The sequence below is a fragment of the Engraulis encrasicolus genome, chromosome 9, assembly GCF_034702125.1.
Source record: "Engraulis encrasicolus isolate BLACKSEA-1 chromosome 9, IST_EnEncr_1.0, whole genome shotgun sequence".
Classification (NCBI taxonomy): Eukaryota; Metazoa; Chordata; class Actinopteri; order Clupeiformes; family Engraulidae; genus Engraulis; species Engraulis encrasicolus.
The window spans coordinates 291905-300822 of record NC_085865.1 but is presented as its reverse complement, the minus strand read 5'-3'; the positions used below and the strand labels follow the sequence as shown (position 1 = coordinate 300822).

The window sequence follows — 8918 nt, the reverse complement described above, 5'->3', positions numbered from 1 at the left end:
ATGGGCGTATGTGACGTAAAGCTGTAACGACGCCAGTGTAGTCATTTCACACCACAACAATCATGGCCGCTAGCCTAGGACTCCGAGCACTGTATTTCATTAGGCTATTTCAACTGTTTTATGATATCAAATCTACCACATGCTTATTTTCTGGCTGAAGAATGAACAGAGGACGACTTTGAAGGCGCTTGTTGGTGTTGTGGATGAATTCACACGTGTCTGGCAAGAGTTTGATGCCTTATATCAGGGCACCACGTCAGGGACATTCCAGCAAAGTGCCTTCATCGTACTTATAACATCTCTGATTCCAGCGAGAATCCCGGCGCCATGGCCTAGTTCTAAGGATAAATGGATGGTTGTTCTTGCTAACTTGAAAGAACTCGGAAGTCAACGAGGAGCACGTCACGTTTAATGGTGAGTTTTACGGACTACCATACTGTTGGTGTACACACTGGTAAACGTGATGCAAAACTTTCTCTTTCACAAGTGCTTGCTTTACATTGTAAAGAGTTGCCATTCTGGTTAGTTTACTCTTAGCACTGAGAGGGATCTGAATAAATGTTGCAATCTTGGTCAGATAAAGTTATGTTCGTGTATTAGTTTAATCAGTGTGTCTTGCCTGTGTGTGAGCTTCAACACAACAGCTTTACAAAGGGCCCATCTTGTCCTCCGTTATGACCATCAAGGTCAACAAGTAGTAGACCAAACAAATCTTACTTGAAAGATGACTCAGCAAACGTGTGAAATGGTTGATACCGTTTGCTGTCGTCTTTCATTGTATTTCGTGGTGTGTGAAACTGGCATCCAAAGGGTTTCACTATGCTAAACAAGCTACCCAGCAGAATGGGTTGACCGCTCTGTGTGAGCTGCTTATGTGTAGCGCCCCCTACAGTAGACTTTGTAGATGTAGCGCCCCCTACAGTAAAGACTACGCCACCCCTTGAATTCACACTTTCAGAGCAAGGGGAACTCTGTCCCAAAAATCCACACAACAACGGTAATTAAGAAAAGTATAAAAATACAGATTTTATTAAATACACATTAAAATTTATATGAAGTGTTGCAACAGGTTAAACATAAATAAACAAATACATTGGGGGGAAAGTTTGGACAAAGACACACTGGCTCCTACAATGCCCGGGTCGGCGCTAGCCTACTGGGCCGAACAGAGGGAACGGTCAGGGCCAGCCTCGTAATACACACGTGAAGGGAAATTACCCCTAAGGCAGAACACAAATAGTCCAAAGTATTTAGCACTGCAACCCCTGTTACACACGAGTGGGGCAAATAAACCCGTAAGGTGGCACACAGTCAAGAGTCCCACACACTGACTCAGATAGATCTCACACACTTTCACTACACTCTCAAGTGACTGTTTCAACAAGGAGGCTGCGTACCCTGGGAGCTCGATCATAAGGGGCCAGTAGGGCTGGACTAGTACCGGGAGCTAAAGGGGATCGGATCCAGTGTGAATTTGGGAGGGACAGACTAACAAAGGGAAGAGGAAACAAACTAAACAAAACAAAAAAAGAATAGCCCCCCTCAGCCTGTGGTCTACCCAGCTACAACCTCTGGCCACTAGGACAGAGGGGGGAGAAAATAACACAAAAAAAACCTCAACATTACAACGTAGCAGCAGCAGTTCACACTTCACACTCACACAACACTCATACGTTTCATAGAATTTATGTTTAGAGAGAACAGCAGCTGAACCGCGCAGCACAGAGTTCTAAACAAAAAACAACAAAACACACACAGCCGTACATTAAGAATAGTACACAGGCAGTTCAGTACTGTATTTCAAAAGCACCAGCTAATTTCAAGTATCAGTATAACTTTATTTTAAAGTTAGATAGTGTCCCATAAAGATAATTACCAATACCCCCAGAGGTAGTAAAATATAGTGACTAAGATAAACAGTTTAAAATGCAACACAGTTGCTGGCGTTATTTAACATACCTGTGACTATCACGCCACACACATAGGCCTACAGGTGAATGGCTCCGTAGCCAACTCTGCTTATCCCGACCACTGGCTAAGCAGAGAGAAAAGACAGGACATTACACCACTGAATAGACACACATACAAAATGCGTAGGAGGCAACCAAACGGTAGCATACCTTCTTGCACACACTTCAGTACACACAGGAACTGGGCCCCGGTCACCAGCTGCACCACTCAAGTAAACGTCGGACTACTCGGGCAAATGTAGGCTACATAGAAAGATACTGGGCATTACTAATCAGATACTCACGCAAGGTAAATCTAAACCACATCACACAACGTTGACATACCTTGATCATGCAAAAGCCCGGACTACAGCAGATGCTACGGCGCTTTGGGGAAGGCGCTCCTGGGTACCCCTCCCTAGGCTGACCAAACAACGTAATATTAACCCCAAGTAATATACATGAGATGAATGAAGACAGAGGAAAAGCAGAAGGGGCTTCAAGCATACCTTGCCAAGGAAAACGCCACCAAACGCGCCGCCAGCCACACAGCTCCTGAGCTAGCCACAGAACAAGCTACCTGCTCAGGACCCCACAGGTGCCCTGAAGATGCCAGCGCCTAATTGCAGACCAATCACGTCAGCGTTTATGACCGCACATCCCCAAGAGGAGGAGGATAAGGGAAAAAAAACAAAAACAACGAAAAACAACTATCCTGCACCCGTTCCTACACGCTACATATGTTACACAGACTCATAACACGTTACAGATTTGCCCATGTCAATGATTTCATATGCACCTTTTTCAATATCTGCTGTATTGTTTAAACCGAGCTCTTCTCTGACTACCAGGAATGAAAGGCCTTCCTGCTCAGTTGGGAGAACAACTACAGCAAAGAAGGTGAGTGACTCTTGTAGTAGGCCTGCACCGATTGTCATTAGGGGGCAAAGTGTGGTTGTCTGTTAGTATACCTGTTAACATCATGCACCATGTCTTTCAGACATGCCTGTCATGGCTTAAATGGCATCTGCAGTCACAGAAGATGGGACACAGAGAGCTGCAACATATGGAGAGAGTGCCATTCAACAGTGAGCCCACCCAACAGGACAGTTTGTATAGGTTGGATCACAGCTTATTGAAGCAGCAGTGGAGCCCTAGTCCCTTTATCTTTGACCAACAACCTTCCTGTTTTCAAAGTGTTGCATGTGCAGGAAATCCCAGGTTATGTTGATTAAAAGGTATTTTGACAGTGAAACACCACAGCGTAGTAGCTGGCAGTGCTTGGCAGCAACCACGTACATGCTGTTGTACAAATGTGTATGAATGACTGTTTTTGTATAGAAGAACTGTAAATAAATGTACACATTTGAAAAAAACTGTTGCCATGTTTTTTTTCTTTGAACAGCAATTATCAAAAAAATGTAAAGAAGGAAGAAATATTGTAGACTGTTTAGTGCTGAACGTACTGTTTAATTTACTTCAAGTGACACCGCATACCTTAAGCTTTTTTATATATATACATTCACAGAAAGACAACAGAATCTTACAAAATGTATGGGTTATTTTATATACACTAGTTACATTACAAAATTAAATTATTTACATACATTATTACAGTACATGCATTTACTCCACCAATTTTATAATAGTCTTGGCGCTCTTTCAATTTAGCTTTGATCCTGCGCCACAGGTTACTGCTTTTGCGATTTATCAGAATGTCATGACTAGATGGGGGGGGGTGAAAACAACTCAGCATCTCTGAAAATATCCTCTGTGTGACTAGCAACATGATGTGCTCCAGTGTGCAATTGTCTGTCTGTTTACCATGATTGTCTACAGGATTCCAATAGACTTGCTGGTCCAGTCTGCTGTTTGTTTCAGTGAGATTGGGACAACTATGTTTGACTTCAGATTGATGACTTCAAGTTGTTAAGGTGCTGTGGGCTAAGCGAGGCGAAAGTGAAATTTTCCTGCACAATTACGAGCAGTGCGCTGTGGGCATACTGTGTGGCTAAAGGCCTTGTAAAAACATCAAATCTACAGTATAATTATCTCAGTCTCCCTCCTGGACTGCATGTGGAAAATGGTATTTGTCAACCACCCGGGCCACTACCGGATGTAGCCTGTTCCTTTTTTCCCCTCTTCAGAGCCCATGGTCAGGAATATCTGTTGACACATTTAAAACGATAGAGAATGCAAAATGTGCAGTATGGTTAGCTGTAATCTTACAAATCCAATATGTACAGACTGTCATGGAACCAGCTTTAACTGGGGCCATACATTAGTTGTAATGTAAATCTTTGTTCCAGATGTACCTGACACTTTATGAAGCCCTAGGGCAGGGGTGTCAAACTCATTTTGGTCCGGGGGCCGCATACAACCCATGAGGACCTCAAGCGGGCCACATTAGTAACATTATCGCAAAAAAAAAAAAAAACATAAAGCAGAGGGTTAGTTTTCAATACTATCGCATTATCTTTTCAGCATGTTTTAAAAGTGTGTCGAATATGTAGAAAACAATGCAATACTGATAATCCTGTGCAAAATTTCATTGATTTCATTCATTCATTGGCAACTGTCAATTAATAAAATAGTGGACAGTTGATTTTGGTTGGGGGTCTGGGGGTCTTTTTGTATTTCTTAGATGTAATTTCCTGCATTTTAACGCATTTTAATGTCCCGTTTCCTGTTTGAGCTCAATATGAACCAATACAAATACAGTTACATTTATTATTTAATTAAAAACAATACCAATACAATACAAATAAGAAGTATTAACATTTGACATATACAGTGCCCTCCATAATTATTGGCGCCCCTGGTTGAGATGTGTTTTTTAGCTTCCAATTATTTTATTTTTTTTCTAAATAATATGGGACCTTAATGGAAAAAAAGAGAAAAATCCAACCTTCAATACAAGTGCATTTATTCAGTGGGGAAAAAATCCCACATAAAGAAATAATTATTTGACATCAAATAATGTGTGTCACAATTATTAGCACCCCTGGTGTTAATATTTTGTACAACCCCCTTTTGCCAACAAAACAGCACCTAATCTTCTCCTATAATGTTTCACAAGATGGGAAAAGACAGAAAGAGGGATCTTCAGCCATTCCTCTTTGCAGAATCTCTCTAAATCATCCAGAGACCTGGGTCCTCTCCTCTGTACTCTCCTCTTCAGCTCACCCCACAGGTTCTCAATGGGGTTGAGGTCAGGGGACTGAGATGGCCATGGGAGGAGCTTGATTTTGTGTCTGGTGAACCATTTCTGTGTAGATTTGGCCATATGTTTAGGGTCATTGTCTTGCTGAAAGACCCAGTGACGACCCAGCTTCAGCTTTCGGGCAGAGGGCAACAGATTTTTATTTAAAATGTCCTGGTATTTCAAAGCATTCATGATGCCATGCACCCTAACAAGGTTCCCAGGGCCTTTGGAAGCGAAACAGCCCCACAGCATCACTGACCCACCCCCATACTTCACAGTGGGTATGAGGTGCTTTTCAGCATGCGCATCTTTCGTGGTACGCCAGACTCACTTAGAGTGTTTGTTGCCAAAAAGCTCAATCTTGGTCTCATCTGACCAAAGCACACGGTCCCAGTTGAAGCCCCAATACCGCTTGGCGAACTCCAGACGCTTGCGTTTATGATTGTGAGTGAGGAAAGATTTTCTCCGTGCATGCCTCCCAAACAGCTTGTTGGTGTGTAGACAGCGCCTGATGGTTGATTTGGAGACTTTGTGACCCCAGGATGCTACCATTTGTTGTAATTCTGTAACAGTGAGCTTTGGAGATCTTTTGATTTCTCTTACCATCCTCCTCACTGAGCGTGGTGGCAAAATAAACTTGGGTCCTCGTCCAGGCTTGTTTACCACTGTTCCAGTTGTTTTGAACTTCTTAATTATTCCTCTCACAGTGGATATGGGCAGCTGCAGTTGAGTGGCAATCTTCTTGTAGCCTCTGCCTGACCTGTGAAGGTCGACGCACATCTGCCTCACTTGTATGCTGTGTTCCTTTGTCTTTCCCATGTTTAAGAGTGGATAAGAGAAATGGCCTCGGTGTCACGTCATGTTTATACCCCAGGGAAACAGGAAGTGATGAATTACTAATTAAATGTTCCTACATACTCTGGTAAACTTTATAAACTACTGTAGAAATGACAGAAATGCTTCAATTATATTTATTTCCTGGGAATTGTTAAGGGTGCCAATAATTGTGGAACAGGTGATTTAATGAAAAATAATTATTTTTTAGTCAGGGATTTTTTTATTTTCTTACAATTCATTTGAGTTGAAGGCTACATTTTCCTACAATTTTCAGTGTGACAGTATTCTTCTGCAATAAAGACTGAATTTATTTTAAGGCTTTTAACACATCTCAACCAGGGGTGCCAATAATTATGGAGGGCACTGTATATATGAGGTCTATATATGAGCTTTATCAAATGCCTGTCACAGTACAAATTCACCATTTACACTAGACGTCTGATGTGCACTTTTCTACAAATACAGTGTAAGAGAAAGAGAGGACCATTGGGTTAATGCCATGCAGGTCTCGATTCTGCCCCCATTGGCGTAATTCCGCATATCGGTTAGTTCTTTGAAAAAAAAAAAAAAAAAAAAAAAAATATATATATATTTTTTTTACATCCGGGCCGGATCGAACCTTCTGGCGGGCCGGATGCGGCCCGCGGGCCGTATGTTTGACACCCCTGCCCTAGGTGCTCCATGGCTGCCACCAGGAAGAGAGCTGTTATGTCGTTCCTCACAGTCTTCGTACCCATTGAATGCAGCATGTTTGGCCCTGCTTTGCATTTGTGCATGATGGTGATAGTTTGTAATACAGTGCAAACAGACACTTTTACACACCTCTGTCGTTGGACATGTGCGTAGGTTATAATCCCAGTGAGGTATAAAGAAATCCGACAGGCTTTAATACAACGTTTCAGTCACATGACCACCGGATGACCGAAACAATGTTTTTTTTAAGTTTGCTAGAATGGACAGTGTCCAGTATTTCTTTACACTTGATGGTGTGTAATACAAAATGTTCAAACATCAACCTGTGTACAAGTCGTGATGAAGTAGGGCCTACTGATAGTGTTGGCATTTCCAGACGTCTAATTGCAGTATGTAGGCTTAGGCAATTAAAAACAGATGATCCGTCTTGGCATGATAGTGGTTACCTGACTCTTGCCCTCTGATATGCTTTCGCAAATGATAGTGGAACAAGTCTGTCATATATTGCATGTGTGCCTGAAAGCAATGGTATTAACAGTCAACCATTTAGATTAGCATAGAGGCTAAGAGGAAGATGTCCTGGTGCCAATCAATATCCAATAACAATATTAACATATATATGGATGAACAATTATCATATTGTGTGTGCGCATCACTGGGTAAGAGCAGGCATTTCAGGCATGCGACAGGATTTTTCGGAGAAGTTTCACAAGTTTCGATCAAGTTCAGCTGGACGTTGGTTTACCCTTTCCAGTAGGGAAGTTCTTCAAATATCCATGGGCGGTTGCAGATATTACCATTTATCCTTAGATATTGTCTGCACATAGGACAATGTTTGTTTATAGAAAGTTTACTCCGTTTACTTCCAGCCACCGCCATGTTTGTTGTGATGAAAATGCTGGCGTGCATGGTGTCGCTCTGAACTGTTGTTGCTGAACTGCTGTTCACGCTGCTGACACACGACTGCACAACGACCCACAGCACTAACTATCTAGTGAAGTTTGCGGATGATACAACACTGGTGGGCCTCATCACCAAGGGCGATGAGACTCACTACAGAGAAGAAGTAGACCTGCTGGCCAGATGGTGCAAAGACAACAACCTCCTGCTGAATGTGAACAAGACCAAGGAGATTGTTTTCAACTTTCAGAGGGTCCAAAAACAACTGCCACCACTGACCATCGACGGTGATGCTGTGGAGAGAGTGAGAGTGCACATCAGCGACGACCTCTCTTGGACCACCAACACTACATCACTGGCGAAGAAGGCCCATCAGCGTCTCTACTTCTTGCGCAAACTAAAGAAGGCAAGTGCTACACCCTCCATCATGACAACATTCTACAGAGGAACCATAGAGAGCGTCGTGTCCAGCTGCATCACAGTGTGGGGAGGAAGCTGCACGGAGAAAAACAGGAAGACACTCCAGCGTGTTGTGAACACAGCGAAGGACATTTACACCGCACGCCTCACCCGGAAAGCACTGATGATCATCAAAGACACAAGCCACCCTGCACACAAACTGTTCAGCCTCCTGCCCTCTGGAAAGAGGTACAGGCGCCTCCGTTCCCGTACCACCAGGCTTGCAAGCAGCACGATGCATCAAGCAATCAAGATACTGAACACTCAACCCACTCTCCCTCCACTGTCAGCCTCTAGCCAGCCAGGCCACTGAAAACAACCCCCCCCTCCCCTCATCCCCACCACCAAATCTGCGACTGAACATTCCACCTGCACTACTACATCTGTGACTGAACTTTCAACCTGCACTAACTCAAAACATACACACACACACACACACACACACACACACACACACACACACACACACACACACACACACACACACACACACACACACACACACACACACACACACACAAGCACACCGCACTTTCTGCACTAAACTCAAACATACACACACTGACACACAACTCATACTCACACACACACACACACACACACACACACACACACACACACACACACACACACACACACACACACACACACACACACACACACACACACACACACACACACACACACACACACACACACACACACACACACACACACACACACACACACACACACACACTCACTGCTGCTGGTGTATTTGATAGACCTATTTTAATATTTATTTTTCTTCAAATGCTACTATTACTATGTCAGAACGCTATAAAGGACCTTTAGAAAAAGCACAACAAAATACCTCCTTTTAATGTATGTTCTCT

General features: G+C 43.2%; 1 long non-coding RNA gene across 1 annotated transcript; it reads left to right on the top strand.

Moving 5' to 3' along the window:
- Nucleotides 1–343: 343 nt before the first annotated feature.
- LOC134454914 (uncharacterized) lies at nt 344–3093 on the top strand. Its single transcript, XR_010035926.1, has 3 exons — nt 344–414; nt 2801–2849; nt 2950–3093. It is a non-coding gene; the product is annotated as an uncharacterized LOC134454914 (long non-coding RNA).
- Nucleotides 3094–8918: the final 5825 nt, after the last annotated feature.